The sequence below is a fragment of the Procambarus clarkii genome, chromosome 48, assembly GCF_040958095.1.
Source record: "Procambarus clarkii isolate CNS0578487 chromosome 48, FALCON_Pclarkii_2.0, whole genome shotgun sequence".
Classification (NCBI taxonomy): Eukaryota; Metazoa; Arthropoda; class Malacostraca; order Decapoda; family Cambaridae; genus Procambarus; species Procambarus clarkii.
The window spans coordinates 35,985,318-36,002,603 of NC_091197.1; the positions used below are offsets into that span (position 1 = coordinate 35,985,318).

Genomic DNA, 17,286 nt, shown 5'->3' on the forward strand with positions numbered 1-17,286 from the left:
TGCCCCTTTGATGGGGCGATGGGGGGGCGGCTTGCGCTCTTCGCCCGCGCCTGGTCCCGCGATTCGTGGGCCTTTCGGGTCGTGTCTCGCGGCCTGCGGTGGCGTTGGGTGGCCCCTCCCCCCTTTGGGGGGTTCGGGGCTGGCAGGGCAGGCTTCTTCCCCTGCGCTCTGTCGAGTCGTCTTGGAGTGGGTACGCTTGGGCGTCGTCGAAACGACGTCGTCCCTCAGATGGGTTTCCCGTCTGTTTCCGGTTCCGAAACGGGACTGCGCGGACCTGCAGTTCATTCTGGACTTGTCCCGTCTGAACCCCTGGGTTCATTGCCCCTCCTTTCGGATGACTACGCTGTCTCAGGTTCGGCTCCTCTTGGAGCCGGGAGCTTGGATGGTGTCCCTGGACCTCCGGGACGCTTATTGGCATGTCCCGATTCATCCGCGGTTCAGGGACTGGCTCGGTTTTGTAGTGGGGCGTCTGAGTTACCGCTTTCATTGTCTCCCGTTCGGGTTGAACCTGGCACCTCGCGTGTTCACACGCCTTACACGGGTTGTGGTGGCTCGTTTGCGTCTCCTAGGTGTTCGGGTGTTGGCCTACCTCGACGACTGGCTGGTTTGGGCTCCCAGCCAGTCAGCTTGCTTGCTAGCCAGGGATTTGGTTCTTTCCCAGCTCGCCGGGTTCGGGTTCTTGGTGAACTGGAGGAAGTCCCATCTGGTTCCCTCTCAGGTTCGGACTTGGCTGGGTCTCGTGTGGGACTCTCGAACCGCCTCCTTGTCTCTCCCTCCGGAGTCTCTCCTGCGGCTGTGGTCCCGCCTTCGTCTGTTTCTGGAGGGCCCTCGGGTCACCCGGCGGTTGCTCGAGGGGCTGTGCGGGAGCCTGAACTTCGCGATGGTGGTCTACCCGCCGGGTCGTGTTTGGCTTCGACGGCTGTTCTGGTTCCTTCGGGGTTCCCCCTTCCGCCTCTCTCGCGATCGCAGAGTTCGACCCCCGGGGGACTTGCGTCGGTTGCTGCGTCACCGGCTTCCTCTTCGGGTTTTTCGGGGTTCAGTGCCTTGGCGCCTACCCGAGCCCTCGCTCGATGTGTACACGGATGCGTCGTCTCTCGGCTGGGGTTTTGTGACCAGTGCTCACCAGGCCGGCCAGGGGCGTTGGGATCCGTCCTTCCGTCGAGCTCACAGTACGGTGCGGGAGTTCGCGGCAGTGTGGTTTGCTCTGGGGAGGATTCGGGTGGCCCGCGGATCGACGATTCGGCTCCATTCGGACTGCTCTCCGGTGGTTTATTGCCTGAACCGCGGGGGTTCGATGCGGTCTTTGTCTCTTTGGGGTTGGTCGCTTCGGGTGACTCGTCTGCTGAGTTCTCGGGGTTTGGCTCTCCTGACGGTTCACGTACGGGGCGTGTCCAACGTCTTGGCCGACGCCCTGTCTCGCTTCGTTCCCCTCTCCACGGAGTGGACGGTCGACGACGAGTCCTTCCGTTGGCTTTGCCAGACGTTCGGGCGCCCCGAGGTGGACCTCTTCGCGTCGGCGTGGTCGCGGCGTCTTCCCGTTTATGCGGCGCCCTTCCCCGATTGCGAGGCCGTCGGGGTCGATGCCTTTCGGCTCGACTGGTCGAGGTGGGGGTTCCTGTACCTCTTTCCCCCGGTTCGGCTGTTGCTCCAGGTCCTGACTCGCTTAGAGACTTACCGGGGGAGAGTTGTCCTTCTGGCCCCTTGGTGGCCGGCCCAGCCTTGGTTTCAGGTGCTGGTTGCTCGGTGTCCGAACCCGAGGGTTTTCCCACGGCTCCGCCTCTTTCAGCAGATCGGGCCGGTACGTCACGTAGCTGGTTCGATCTTCTCCTCGAGTCTTCGCGTATGGTTTTTTTGACTCGAGTCTATCATCATCTCTATGGTGATCAGGTGGCCTCCTTGTTGGTGTCCCACCTGAGGGCTTCTCGGCGGCAGTATGAAGTTTCCTGGCGGTCCTTCCGTTTCTTTTTGCGTCTTCGTCGTGTTAGCTCCTTGTCTGTTCGGGTGGTCTTATCCTTCCTCTCGTGGTTGTTTCAGGACCGTCATCTTATGCCAAACACTGTCGCTTCGTATCGTGCGGCGCTGGCGGAGCCGCTTCAGCTTGCTTTCGGTATCGATGTTACGTCTGCGCCGTTTCGCAAGCTGTCTCGTGCATTGTTTCACCTCCGGCCTGCTCATGCGTCGCCTGAGCCGTCCTGGTCTTTGGACAGAGTGCTCGCTTTCCTTTCATCTCCTCGTTTCGTTGTGGCCCCTTCGGTCCAGGATTGTTTTTCCAAGGCACTTTTCTTGTTGGCTTTGGCCTCTGGGGGTCGGGTAGGGGAGCTTCATGCTCTCCTCCGGCGCAGGGGTTTCTGCTCTTTTGGTCGTGGTGATAGTTTTGTTCGTTTGCAGCCGTCTCCTTCTCTTCTGGCGAAGAATGAGACTGCTGCGTTCCGGAGGGGTCCATGGGTGGTTGATGCTTGGTTGGTCAGGCCGGGGGTGCATCATGTTTTGTGTCCGGTTGCGGCGCTTCGCCGTTATTTGCGCACCACAGCTTCTGTGTCCGGGGACGCGCTGTGGGTTGATCCGGTTTCCCTTCTTCCCTGTTCGCGGGTTCGGGTCTCTCAGGTCGTCCGCAGGGTTATTAGGTCCAGCCAGCCTGCGGTCTATCCCCGTGCCCATGGCGTTCGTAAGTTCGCTGCTCTTGCTGCCGTCTTTGGGAATATGTCTTGGTCTGATATTCGGGCGCGGGGATTTTGGCGGTCGAACAGGGTCCTGGCTGCTCGTTACCTTGAGAATGTCCCTGGGCCTCGTTGGGCCTGTGTTGCTTTGGGTCGGCGGTTGCAGCCAGTTGTCTCGGCTTCGAGTTGAGGGGTGAGCGACGACCGCCTCCCGGGTAAGTCCCTCTTTTTCTGTCTGTGGGTAGTTAGCTCCGGGGAGCCGACGGGGCTCCCCCCAGAAAACCAGCGTTGAATGTAATGAAACGCCATTTTCTGGGTGAGTCCCGGAGGCTCCCCGGCATCCCTCCCTCCCTCCGGTCGGCGGTTTTTCGCGTTTTTGACATCCAGCCTCAAGAACTGAGGTGTGGGTAGCCGGCGCGGGGGGTCTGGGGCTCCCCCTTCCCCCTCCCGGGGAGGGGGGAGCTGCGCAGACAGCGGCGCGGCAGTGTGTGACGTCACACTAGTTTGCTTGTTTTCGGTTGGGGAGTTCTATCCACTAGTTCGGTTTTAGGTAGCAATTTTAACCAGAATAGGGGTTTGTTTTGGGGCGCTTACCTTTCTGGGTGCCTGTTCCGGTCGATGGCAGACATAGAATGCTTCCAACTACACGGGGGCTTCTATAGGCCATTGCTCCCCTTGCCTCTCTGAGGGGGCCCGGTTCTGGCCGTGGTCCCCGGTAGGCCTAAGAACTCCATACACATGACTGATGCCAAAGTCTGACATTAGCATATCAGCCTGGGATAGCTCCGGGGAGCCTCCGGGACTCACCCAGAAAATGGCGTTTCATTACATTCAACGCTGGTTTTTTCCTCCAAAAACGTCAATGCTTTGCAACATCTCAGCAGTCACCCCTTTATATCCCAGCATCATTAGCATCTTTAAACAAGAACAACATAATTTATGTGCATCGTCGGAGGCGTCTGAGAATGTGCAAGAAGCAGCGCGACCCCACCATGTGGTGTTGACGTTACTCAAACGAGCGTTCACCATATGGGATGCTTTGTCGCCAATCGAGCCATTCATTACCTAAAATGTAAGCCTTTTGGGGCGATCGTTATGCGAGGTACCACTGTATATGTAACTGGTATTATTTAGCGATTATAATATTACAGAAGACCCCTGACTGATAAAAATGACCAGGATTCTGATAATTTCAAGATTATTGTGATAATTAGCATTGTCCATTGTATGGTGGGAACAGTAATGCTGAGGGAGTGAGGGAGGGAGGTAGCTTCATCTGCTGATTGTGTGTGGCCATCTGTTATGGTGAACACCTGTTTGCTATGGTGAACACAAATGTAGATACTTATATATAACATGAGTATATAGTGTAATAATAGCACAAATAATATGATGGAAGGAGGAATTTTAGTGAGGGAGGGGGAGGCAGCGTCGGCTGACTTTGTGTGGCGTCCTCTGTTGCTGTCTGAACTCACCATACCAGCTTCGCTGTATAGTTATGGTGAACAAAACATGTAGATACTTAACCCTTTAACTGCGCCGCCTCCAAATATGACACTCCCCCAGTGCGCAGGAAATAAATTCTCTTGAAAAAATTCTTTTGTTTTTTAACACTTTGGCGTGCCCCCCCGCCACCCCTCAACTGTGCGATTTGGGTCCCAGAGTTTCACGGGAGCGCGCGTAAATTCCGAAAAGTGTATACTCTCTTCAACTTTGTCACCTTAATTCTCATCCTATGAGATTAAATTTGGTATCATTGTGTTCGCGATAGAATTCCCTACAGCACTGAATGCATATAAACTCCAAAAGTCCGGCTAATTACCCGCAGCAAACAGAGAAAGTGCGAACGAGTTACCCAGGAGCGCGCAAAAGCGATAAAATGTGTTCACTCTTTTCACTCTGGTCACCTCAATTTTCGTCCTAGGTCTTTCATTTTGGTATCAATGGGTTTGCAATAGAATTCTCTAGAGGAACATTAGCATATAAACTTAAAAACCTGGTCACGCTCCACCCGCCGACGAGTAGAAGACGGGCCACACGTTAACCACGAGTGAGCGCCCAGACGCCTTCCAGCTACACTCCCAATTCCTGCCTACAAATGTTTAGTATTTAGTATTTTAGTATATGTAGTATTATAGTTTAGTATTTTTTGTGTAGTAGTTGTACATCACATAAGCATTGTAGATAGCCATTTGCACAAAATAGAAGGTCATTTTCTTTGTCCATTTGTGAGTTTTCCTTATGAAGTGATAATATTTGATTATTTGGTCAAAGTGATCAACACCTTTCATGTTTGTATTGTAGTCACAGATTGCATTCGGCTCGTTGACAGTTACCAAATAGTCCCCCCAAAATCGGATAAAAACCTGATTTTTGGCAATTATTTTAGAGGATGACGCAATGCTGCGTCATCCCCGAGATTACCGACAGTAAACGGATGACCCAATGCTGCGTCATGCCCAGACTAAAGTGTTAGTGTCAAAAACCCTTCCCTCAGTATGGGTATGTCAAAAAAAGTCGAAATTGTACTTTGGCTGCTGTGGGGTCCGTAAGTTGGCGCATGACGTCATCATTCCCCGTTCGCCTGTGACGTACGCTCCCAGGGCCAGTAGGGCGCCCAGGGTGGGGCGCGTGAGTTGCTGCTATTATATTTTTGTTAATTTTTTGCGCACAGTTCCAAATACATTTTATTTATTTTTACGTGCTAATCCTATGCATAATGAACACGTACACTATATTATGGCAGTAAAAATCCGTACTGTCCAAGGACACTGTGTTACGTGCATGACACTTGTGTACACATATGTTGCACATATTTACTATGAATCATGCTAATTTATGTATATATACAATCTATTTATAGAATATACACTGTCACACACTATATACATTCACCATCAACTCATTCAGAACACTGCGAGTGTGAGCTGCCACACTCAGCCAGCCCTCCCTCACTCCTCCAACATTGTACTCGCCAACATTGCTCCTTCCATCATACAGTTATTCACACCAATGTTTCATGTTCATATATGTATATTTACAACATATGTACAGCCTATACACTGTCACACACTATATACATTTACCATCAACACATTCAGAACATCGCGAGTGTGAACAGCCACACCCAGACAGGCCCTCCCTCACTCCAACATTTTACTTGCCAACATTGCTCCTCCCACCATACTGTTATTGTTTTTATTACACTATTTACACATGTTATATATACCTATCTACATGTTTTATTTACCAGAACTATGCAAGTAAGCCGGTATTGTTTCCAAACAGTACAGTGGCCACCATACACTGCATGAGAAATCGCACAGCAGACGACGCTATGATTACGACGTCACCTCCCTCATCAATATAGCTCCACTTAACATACTCCTGTTGCTGTTATTACACTATATACACACACACACACACACACACACACACACCTGATCTTCACCTGATCTTTCAGGCATCCCTGTGTACAGGGATCGTAGCAGACGTGTGGAAACAGGCTAACATAGTTCCAATCTACAAAAGTGGCAGCAGGGAAGACCCCCTCAATTATAGACCTGTATCATTGACAAGTGTAATAGTGAAAGTATTGGAAAAGCTAATCAAAACTAAATGGGTAGAACACCTGGAGAGAAATGATATAATATCAGACAGACAGTATGGTTTTCGATCTGGAAGATCCTGTGTATCGAATTTACTCAGTTTCTATGATCGAGCCACAGAGATATAACAGGAAAGAGATGGTTGGGTTGACTGCATCTATCTGGACCTAAAAAAGGCTTTCGACAGAGTTCCACATAAGAGGTTGTTCTGGAAACTGGAAAATATTGGAGGGGTGACAGGTAAGCTTCTATCATGGATGAAAAATTTTCTGACTGATAGAAAAATGAGGGCAGTAATCAGGGGCAATGTATCGGAATGGAGAAATGTCACAAATGGAGTACCACAGGGTTCAGTTCTTGCACCAGTGATGTTTATTGTGTACATAAATGATCTACCAGTTGGTATACAGAATTATATGAACATGTTTGCTGATGATGCTAAGATAATAGGAAGGATAAGAAATTTAGATGATTGTCATGCCCTTCAAGAAGACCTGGACAAAATAAGTATATGGAGCACCACCTGGCAAATGGAATTTAATGTTAATAAATGTCATGTTATGGAATGTGGAATAGGAGAACATAGACCCCATACAACCTATATATTATGTGAGAAATCATTAAAGAATTCTGATAAAGAAAGAGATCTAGGGGTGGTTCTAGATAGAAAACTATCACCTGAGGACCACATAAAGAATATTGTGCAAGGAGCCTATGCGATGCTTTCTAACTTCAGAATTGCATTTAAATACATGGATGGCGATATACTAAAGAAATTGTTCATGACTTTTGTTAGGCTAAAGCTAGAATATGCAGCTGTTGTGTGGTGCCCATATCTTAAGAAGCACATCAACAAACTGGAAAAGGTGCAAAGACATGCTACGAAGTGGCTCCCAGAACTGAAGGGCAAGAGCTACGAGGAGAGGTTGGAAGCATTAAACATGCCAAAACTAGAAGACAGAAGAAAAAGAGGTGATATGATCACTACATACAAAATAGCAACAGGAATTGATAAAATCGACAGGGAAGATTTCCTGAGACCTGGAACTTCAAGAACAAGAGGTCATAGATTTAAACTAGCTAAACACAGATGCCGAAGAAATATAAGAAAATTCACCTTCGCAAACAGAGTGGTAGACGGTTGGAACAAGTTAAGTGAGAAGGTGGTGGAGGCCAAGACCGTCAGTAGTTTCAAAGCGTTATATGACAAAGAGTGCTGGGAAGACGGGACACCACGAGCGTAGCTCTCGTCCTGTAACTACACTTAGGTAATTACTTAGGTAATTACACAGTTCTAACCCAAGTTCTTTCCCAAGAGGCAGACAAGAGGAGCTCCAGCATATTTCAGTAATCCTAAGTATTGTAGTATTGGTTGATGATAGTGAGTGGTGTACCAGAGAACATAAAGGTATAGTGCTTTTGAAAAATAGGTGAGATAACAGGAATGTGCCAAGGGAAGTGAAATAGTGGATGAGAAAAAGTTACCCCTAGTGTTTCCAGTGCAGAGAACAACATTCAAGATGGCCGCCTGCAAGAGGAAATACAAAACAGAGCTTGATTTTGCTGGATTCAGTGAAGAAAGCATTGAGATAACCAGTCTATACAACAAGGTGGTAAAATTAGATACTATTGTGACCTCATGTAGAAATAATTAGTAAATTGAAAGAAAGTAATGACCATTTAAATAGCAAAGTTGTATGTCTTGAGGGTGTAGTGAAAGACTTGCGCAAGGATAAGATTCAATTGGAAACAAATTGCAAAGTCATGGAAGAAGAAAATAGACTCTTAAAAATAGCTTTGGAAGAAGTTAAAGTAAATTTAAACATAAATGACTACAATAGGTTAGGTAAGGAATTTCAACAGGAGAAACAGCTTTTGTCAGCACAGATGGAGGAAGTTACACAGGGAATAGAACAGTGCAAGAAAGATATGCAACTCACTTATGCACAAGTGGCCAAGGAGAAGGAAAAAATAGAAGAAGCAGTAAAGGAAGTCAAACACTGCAGCAACCAAGATAAAACAAACATTAGGCTAAAAGTGAGGAAAGAATTGGCATCTAACCCGAAGTTGGTGCAAAACACAGTTGATCGGAGTAAGTCCATGATCATTTTTGGCTGCAAGGAAAAGAAGATAACATCTAGGTCAGAAAGAGCTGTAGAAGAAGCAAAAGTAGTAGATAAAATTGTTGGCCTTGTGGAAGGTCTTACAACCATAGAGAATGTCTGCGACTACAGGAGAATAGGCAGATATGTAAAAGGGAAAGATCGACCTTTGAGGATCACCCTAAATGGTACCAAACAGATGGAAGAAGTACTAAGGAATGCTAGAAAATTACAAAGTGATGAGGATGGGAAAGTGTGGTCGTTAAGACGAGATCTTTCAAAAGAAGATAGAGAGAAGCTGAAACTGAACCTCGCCGAGGCAAAACGTTTAAATGAGAGCAGGAATGAAGAAGAAATCAATTCTTTTTTCTACAAAGTGATAGGGGTAGGCAGACCAATACAGTGGTACATAAAGGCAAACCAACAAAATCAATAGAGAGAGGGGGAGTGAAGAATAAGGAGAGGGGGAACAAGTTCCTGAAGATTGCATACACCAACATAGATGGAGTAAGATCAAAGATACTGGAGTTAAGTGATGTAATACAGCTGCAGACACCAGACATTGTTGCACTCACTGAGACAAAACTTGAAGATGTAATTTTAAATGAGGTCATATTTCCAAGGGGCTACTCAATTTGGAGACGGGACAGAAAATTAGGAAAGGTGGTGGCGTTGCTGTGCTGGTGAAAGAACACCTAAAGGTGAAGGAAATAAAGACTGCCAATCCACAAGAAGTTGACATAATAGCACTAGAGATCTGCCATGAAGATGATAAACTAATGATCATAAATGCATATAGTCCACCGCCAAGCAGCACATGGTCAAAGGAGGAGCTAGATAGCAAACGAGAAGGTCTTATAACAATAATGAGAGAGATTATAGCGAGAGCGGATAATGATAGATCACGACTGTTGATAGTCGGTGACTTTAACTTGAACTCCATAGACTGGGTAGCATATGAAGCTAAAACAGAAGATTTTTGGACTTGTAGATTTGTAGACCTTATCCTGGAAACATTCTTGTATCAACATGTTAAGCAAGCTACGAGGATGAGGGAAGGGGACGTTCCCTCCATGCTAGATTTGATACTTACCAGGAAGGAGGAAGAGATATTTGACATTCAGTACCTTCCTCCCTTGGGTAAAAGTGACCATGTCTTTTTGGGAATAAAGTATGCAATGCATTATAATCTGGAAGAAAATTAGGAGGTTGAAGCAGTTGAAAAACCTGACTTCAGGAGAGGACATTATGGCGACCTTAGAATTTTTTTTAGTGAGTATAATTGGATAGCCTTGTTGCTAGGCAAGGAAGTGAATGAGATGTATGTCAAGTTTTGTGAAATATATGATAAAGGCACAAAAAAATTTATACCAAAACAGAGATGCAGAACTAGAAAACAGGATTGGTTCAACAGAAAGTGCGAGAGGGCCAGAGACCAAAAGACACAAAAATGGAATCTATACAGGAAGAGGCCGAACCCCCAAACATACCAGCGATACAAAGATGTGAGAAACAACTACACGGCAGTGAGGAGAGAGGCAGAAAGAAATTTTGAAAAAGGGATTGCAGACAAATGTAAAACAGAACCAGGTCTATTCTATAAATTCATAAACAACAAATTGCAGGTAAAGGATAATATTCAGAGGTTGAAAATGGGAAATAGATTCACGGAAAATGAAAAGGAAATGTGTGAAACATTAAACGAAAAGTTCCAAAGTGTGTTTGTACAAAATGAAATCTTCAGGGAACCAGATACAATAAGAATTCCAGAGAACAACATAGAGCACATAGAGGTGTCTAGAGACGAAGTGGAAAAAATGCTCAAGGAGCTAAATAAGAACAAAGCAGTTGGTCCAGATGGAGTTTCACCATGGGTTCTGAGAGAATGTGCACCTGAGCTCAGCATTCCTCTTCAACCGATATTTCAGGCATCCCTGTATACAGGAGTTGTAGCTGATGTGTGGAAAAAGGCTAACATAGTTCCAATCTACAAAAGTTGAAGCAGGGAAGACCCCCTTAATTATAGACCGGTATCATTGACAAGTGTAATAGTCAAAATATTGGAAAAAATAATTAAAACTAAATGGGTAGAACCCCTGGAAAGAAATGATATAATATCAGACAGACAGTATGGTTTTCGATCTGGAAGATCCTGTGTATCGAATTTACTCAGTTTCTATGATCGAGCAACAGAGATATTACAGGAAAGAGATGGTTGGGTTGACTGCATCTATCTGGACCTAAAAAAGGCTTTCGACAGAGTTCCACATAAGAGGTTGTTCTGGAAACTGGAAAATATTGGAGGAGTGACAGGTACGCTTTTAACATGGATGAAAAATTTTCGGACTGATAGAAAAATGAGGGCTGTGATCAGAGGCAATGTATCGGACTGGAGAAATGTCACAAGTGGAGTACCACAGGGTTCAGTTCTTGCACCAGTGATGTTTATTGTCTACATAAATGATCTACCAGTTGGTATACAGAATTATATGAACATGTTTGCTGATGATACTAAGATAATAGGAAGGATAAGAAACTTAGATGATTGTTATGCCCTTCAAGAAGACCTGGACAAAATAAGTACATGGAGCGCCACTTGGTAAATGGAATTTAATGTTAATACATGCCATGTTGTGGAATGTGGAATAGGAGAACATAGACCCCACACAACCTATATATTATGTGAGAAATCTTTAAAGAATTCTGATAAAGAAGATCTAGGGGTGGTTCTAGATAGAAAACTATCACCTGAGGACCACATAAAGAATATTGTGCGAGGAGCCTATGCTATGCTTTCTAACTTCATAATTGCTTTTAAATACATGGATGGCGATATACTAAAGAAATTGTTCACGACTTTTGTTAGGCCAAAGCTAGAATATGCAGCAGTTGTGTGGTGCCCATATCTTAAGAAGCACATCAACAAACTGGAAAAGGTGCAAAGACATGCTACTAAGTGGCTCCCAGAACTGAAGGGCAAGAGCTACGAGGAGAGGTTAGAGGCATTAAATATGCCAAAATTAGAAGACAGAAGAAAAAGAGGTGATGTGATCACTACATACAAAATAGTAACAGGAATTGATAAAATCGATAGGGAAGATTTCCTGAGACCTGGAACTTTAAGAACAAGAGGTCATAGATTTAAACTAGCTAAACACAGATGCCGAAGAAATATAAGAAAATTCACTTTCGCAAACAGAGTGGTAAACTGTTGGAACAAGTTAGGTGAGAAGGTGGTGGAGGCCAAGACCATCAGTAGTTTCAAAGTGTTATATGACAAAGAGTGCTGGGAAGACGGGACACCACGAGAGTAGCTCTCATCCAGTAACTACACTTAGGTAATTACACCTAGGTAATTACACACACACATACACAAAAAATAGGTGACACCCCTAGGGTCAACACTTGCATCAGAGGAGCTCCAGCATATTTCAATAATCCTAAGTATTGTAGTACTGGTTGATGATAGTGAATGGTGTCCCAGAGAACATAAAGGTATAGTGCTTTTGAAAAATAGGTGAGATAACAAGCATATGCCAAGGGCAGTGAAAAATTGGCTGAGAAAAAGTTGCCCTAGTGTTTCCAGTGCAGAGAAAAACATTTAAGATGGCCGCCGGCAAGAGGAAAAACAAAACAGAGCTTGATTTTGCGGGATTCAATGAAGAAAGCATTGATATTAGCAGTCTACACAACAAGTTGTTAAAATTAGATACTATAGTGAACTCTCATGTAGAAATAATTAGTAAATTGAAAGAAAGTAATGACCATTTGAATAGCAAAGTTTAATGTCTTGAGGGTTTAGTGAAAGACTTGCGCAAGGATAAGAATCAATTGGAAACAACTGCAAAGCCATGGAAGAAGAAAATAAACTCTTAAAAATAGCTTTGGAAGAAGTTAAAGTAAATTTAAACATAAATGACTACAATAGGTTAGGTAAGGAAATTCAACAGGAGAAATAGCTTTTGTCAGTACAGATGGAGGAAGTTACACAGGGAATAGAACAGTGCAAGAAAGATATGCAGCTCACCTATGCACAAGTGGCCAAGGAGAAGGAAAAAATTGAAGAAGCAGTAAAGGAAGCCAAACACTGCAGCAACCAAGATAAAACAAACATTAGACTGAAAGTGAGAAAGTAATTGACATCTAATCCGAAGTTGGTGCAAAACTCAGTTGATCGGAGTAAGTCCCTGATAATTTTTGGTTGCAAAGAAAACGAGATAACATCTAGGTCAGAAAAAGCTGTAGAAGAAGCAAAAGTAGTAGATAAAATTGTTGGCCTCATAGAGGGTCTTACTACCATTGAGAATGTGTGCGACTACAGGAGAATAGGCAGATACGTAAAAGGGAAAGATCGACCTTTGAGGATCAACCTAAACAGTGCCAAACAGATGGAAGAAGTACTAAGGAATGCTAGAAAATTACAAAGTGATGAGGATGGAAAAGTGTGGTCGTTAAGACGAGATCTTTCAAATGAAGATAGAGAGAAGCTGAAACTGAACCACGCCGAGGCAAAACGTTTAAATGAGAGCAGGAATGAAGAAGAAATCAATTCTTTTTTCTACAAAGTGATAGGGGTAGGCAGACCAATACAGTGGTACATAAAGGCAAACCAACAAAATCAATAGAGAGAGGGGGAGTGAAGAATAAGGATTCAGAGATTCAATAGAAATTGTGAGAGGGCCAGAGACCAAAAAACACAAAAATGGAATCAAACCAATCTACAAAAGTGGAAGCAGGGAAAACCCCTTTAAATATAGACCTGTATCATTGACAAGTGTAATAGTCAAAATATTGGAGAAAATAATTAAAACTAAATGGGTAGAACACCTGGAGGAAAACGATATAATATCAGACAGACAGTATGGTTTTCGAACTGGAAGATCCTGTGTAACGAACTTACTCAGTTTTTATGATCGAGCCACAGAGATTTTACAGGAAAGAGATGGTTGGGTTGACTTCATCTATCTGGACCTTAAAAAGGCTTTCGACAGAGTTCCCCATAAGAGGTTGTTCTGGAAACTGGAACATATTGGAGGGGTGACAGGTAAGCTACTAACATGGATGAAAAATTTCCTAACTGACAGAAAAGTGAGGGCTGTAATCAGAGGCAAGGTATCGGATTGGAGAAATGTCATGAGTGGAGTACCACAGGGTTCAGTTCTTGCACCGATAATGTTCATTGTATACATAAACGATCTACCAGTGGGATACAGAATTATATGAACATGTTTGCTGATGATGCTAAGTTAATAGGGAAGATAAGAAACGTAGAGGATTGTCATGCTCTTGAAGAAGACCTGGACAAAAAAAGTATATGGAGCAATACTTGGCAAATGGAATTTAATGTGAATAAATGCCATGTTATGGAATGTGGAATTGGAGAACATAGACCTCACACAACCTATAAATTATGTGAGAAATCTTTAAAGAATTCTGACAAAGAAAGGGATCTAGGGGTGGTTCTAGATAGAAAACTGTCACCTGAAGACCACATTAAGAACATTGTGCAAGGAGCCTATGCTACACTTTCTAACCTCAGAATTGCTTTTAAATATATGGATGGAGAAATACTAAAGAAATTGTTCACAACTTTTGTTAGACCAAAGCTGGAATATGCAGCGGTTGTATGGTGCCCATATCTTAGGAAGCATATCAACAAACTGGAAAAGGTGCAACGACATGCCACCTAGTGGCTCCCAGAACTGAACGACAAGAGCTACGAGGAGAGGTTAGAGGCATTAAATATGCAAAACTAGAAGATAGAAGAAAAAGAGGCGATATGATCACTACGTACAAAATAATAACAGGAATCGATAAAATTGATAGGGGAAGAATTCCTGAGACCCGGAACTTCAAGAACAAGAGGTCATAGATTTAAACTAACGAAACAAAGCTGCCATGCGAATATAAGAAAATTCACTTTATCAAACGGAGTGGTAGACGGTTGGAACAAGTTAGGTGAGAAGGTGGTGGAGGCCAAAACGTTTTCGTCAGTAGTTTCAAAGCGTTATATGACAGAGTGCTGGGTAGACGGGACACCACGAGCATAGCTCTCATATCCTGTATCCTACACTCATCCTATCTCGTCCTGTAACTACACTTTGGTAATTACACTTAGGTAATTACATAACATCCTGACACAGTAACAGTTACCCCATAACATACACCATCACCATCGTACCTCGTAACCTGGTGGAGGAGGGGCCCCCTTGCTGGACTCAAGCATGGGTTGGACTTGTAGAAGAGTGGGACTGGATCTTATCTTGAGGTTATCTTGAGATGATTTCGGGGCTTTAGTGTCCCCGCGGCCCGGTCCTCGACCAGGCCTCCACCCCCAGGAAGCAACCCGTGACAGCTGACTAACACCCAGGTACCTATTTACTGATAGGTAACAGGGGCATAGGGTGAAAGAAACTCTGCCCATTGTTTCTCGCCGGTGCCCGGGATCCAACCCGGGACCACAGGATCACAAGTCCAGCGTGCTGTCCGCTCGGCCGACCGGCTATTTATACCCATCCCGATGGATGGGTATAAATAAGAGCTGCCTCGTATGGCCCAATAAGCCTGCTGCAGTCAGCTGTGTTCTGATGTTCGTATATTTGTGGCCAAAAACCACGAACCAGCGCCTAGCCGAAAGAGACACCAGACCGCATAAACTCGCCTGCAAAACGTAGACACGAATGTGTCACAACACAACGTAGCCAAGAAGATGCCGCGGGCACCGCCAATGGAAGAAGGCAAAGCCGCACATGCAGAAGAAGAGGAAGGTAGAGGCAAAGGAGGTTCCTCCGCACCCATACACAGGGAAAACCTGGAAAACATACATTGCATAGCTCGTCATTTGGGCTACAAGTAGCCCAATCGGGCTACAAGGAGCCCAATTGCGCTACAAGGAGCCCAAACTGGCAACCCTGTGCAGCGCAGGGCAGGAGGTCCGACTTTGGAATATTAAAAGAAAAAGAGCAGTGCCGAGACAGAGCACGGAGAGAAGATACAATCACGAAAGAACGAAACAGGACCGAAAACTAAGAAGCAGTATGGAGGAGGACCAACAAGCCCTAGAAAGGACTGGAGGGAAGCCACACCGAAAGACGACAGACGTTCCAATAATAAGAGAAGAAGCAAAAACCTTCCCTAACCTTTGAGAAGATATAGTAGCAAGTGGAAAGCATGAAGGCACAGTTGCACCCGAGAATAAAAGTCATGCAAAACCCCGAGAAGAGGGGAACATGACGGTGAAGGCCCGTCCCAAGATGAAAGGTGGAGAAATGTACCTACCGACAAGATGGAACCGACGGAACCTAGGGACAAGGAACCAAACCTGGGGAGGGGCCGACGCCCAACAACTCATATGGAGAGGGGGGGGGAGAAAAACCCCCACTCCTTGTAACCACAAGCTCCCATCCCCCTCCAGAGGGTATAAAAACCTCGGTGGGGTCCAATAGGGCCCTAGGCTTCTCAAGTCAACCCCTCACCAGCCCCGGGAACCCACATGGCAGGCCCCGGGGACAAACCGTCCTCCCAAAGCCCGGCCCACAGGAAAAGCCGGGGCAGCTGGCCAAGTACTAAGGAAGGGAGTCCACTGGCAAACTCATACAACACGGCTGGAGGAACAGGCTCGAATGCCCCTGTCTCTACATCGGAAGGGGAATTCCCCGAGACCGCCCGAATCTCAAGACTCCCCAAGCCTCATCCTGACTCCGAACCCACAGATGGTAAGGATCCGGGTGCAGGAAGAGGGGGGGGGGACAGGACAAGGCTGCAAGAGGGGAAAAACAAGGGGGTCACAGAAGGAAACAAAAACCGAAGCAACCAACACCCCCAAGCCCCGTGAGGGTGGTGGCGTCGTCTGCACGACGCCACCATGCAGACGACGGTGTTGTTTACTGGTTACCACGATGGCCTTTGGGCACCATACCAGTTTACTTGTACAAGTATGGTGAATAAAACAGGTAGATATTTATATATAATGTGTGTATAATGCGTAATAACACCACAAACAGTATTGTTGGAGGAGAAATATTAGTGTGTCTGGCCTTGAGGGCGGCAGCCATCAGCTGACTGTGTGAGGACCTACGTCTTTGTGCCTTTACTCACCATACAAGCTTAGATGTACAGATATGGTGAACAAAACATGTAAATACTTATATATAACGTCTGTATATAAAAGCAAAAACAGTATGGTGGGTGGAGAATGGTGGCAAGTCAAGTGAGGTGAGGGAGGGAGTGGCAGCCAGTGGCGGGCTGCCACTGGCTGCCAATGCCACTGCCACTCAGCATACCAACTTAGTGGCTCGTTATGGTGAACACGAATGTAGATACTTATATATAGCGTCTGAATATAGTGAATAAAAGCAAAAGCAGTATTGTGGGAGGAGAATGTGGGTGAGTCAGATGACTTGAGGGAGGGAGGAAGTAGCAACCAGTGGCGGGCTGCCAATGCCACTGCCACTCAGCATACCAACTTAGTGGTTCGTTATGGTGAACACGAATGTAGATACTTATATATAACGTCTGTATATAGTGAATAAAAGCAAAAACAGTATTGTGGGAGGAGAATGTGGGTGAGTCAGGTGACTTGAGGGAGGGCGTGAGTGGCTGGCTGGTACACGGCGGTCACTCCTTGTTACTTTTTGACTCATAATAGCAACTTAGTGGTTCGTTATGGTGAACAAAACATGCAGATACTTATATATAACCTGTGCTTATAGTGTAATAACCGACAAAGTACAGTGGTACCTCGCATAACGAATTTAATCCGTTCCATGTTCGTCATGTGAAACGGACGTCATACAAAACGAGTGTCCCCCATATAACCAGTGTGATGCACTGTGTTTATTATGAAATTCCCCCAGTGTGCATGACATCAAATGTTCCCCAAAATATTTTTCTTTGCAAAATGATAAATTACCATCCCTG

General features: G+C 45.4%; 1 protein-coding gene across 1 annotated transcript in view; it reads left to right on the plus strand.

Annotated features, from left to right (window-relative positions):
• LOC123764818 (probable methyltransferase-like protein 25) overlaps positions 1 to 17,286 on the plus strand; it is a 239,851-nt gene that overhangs the window by 114,535 nt on the left and 108,030 nt on the right. The window lies entirely within an intron of this gene.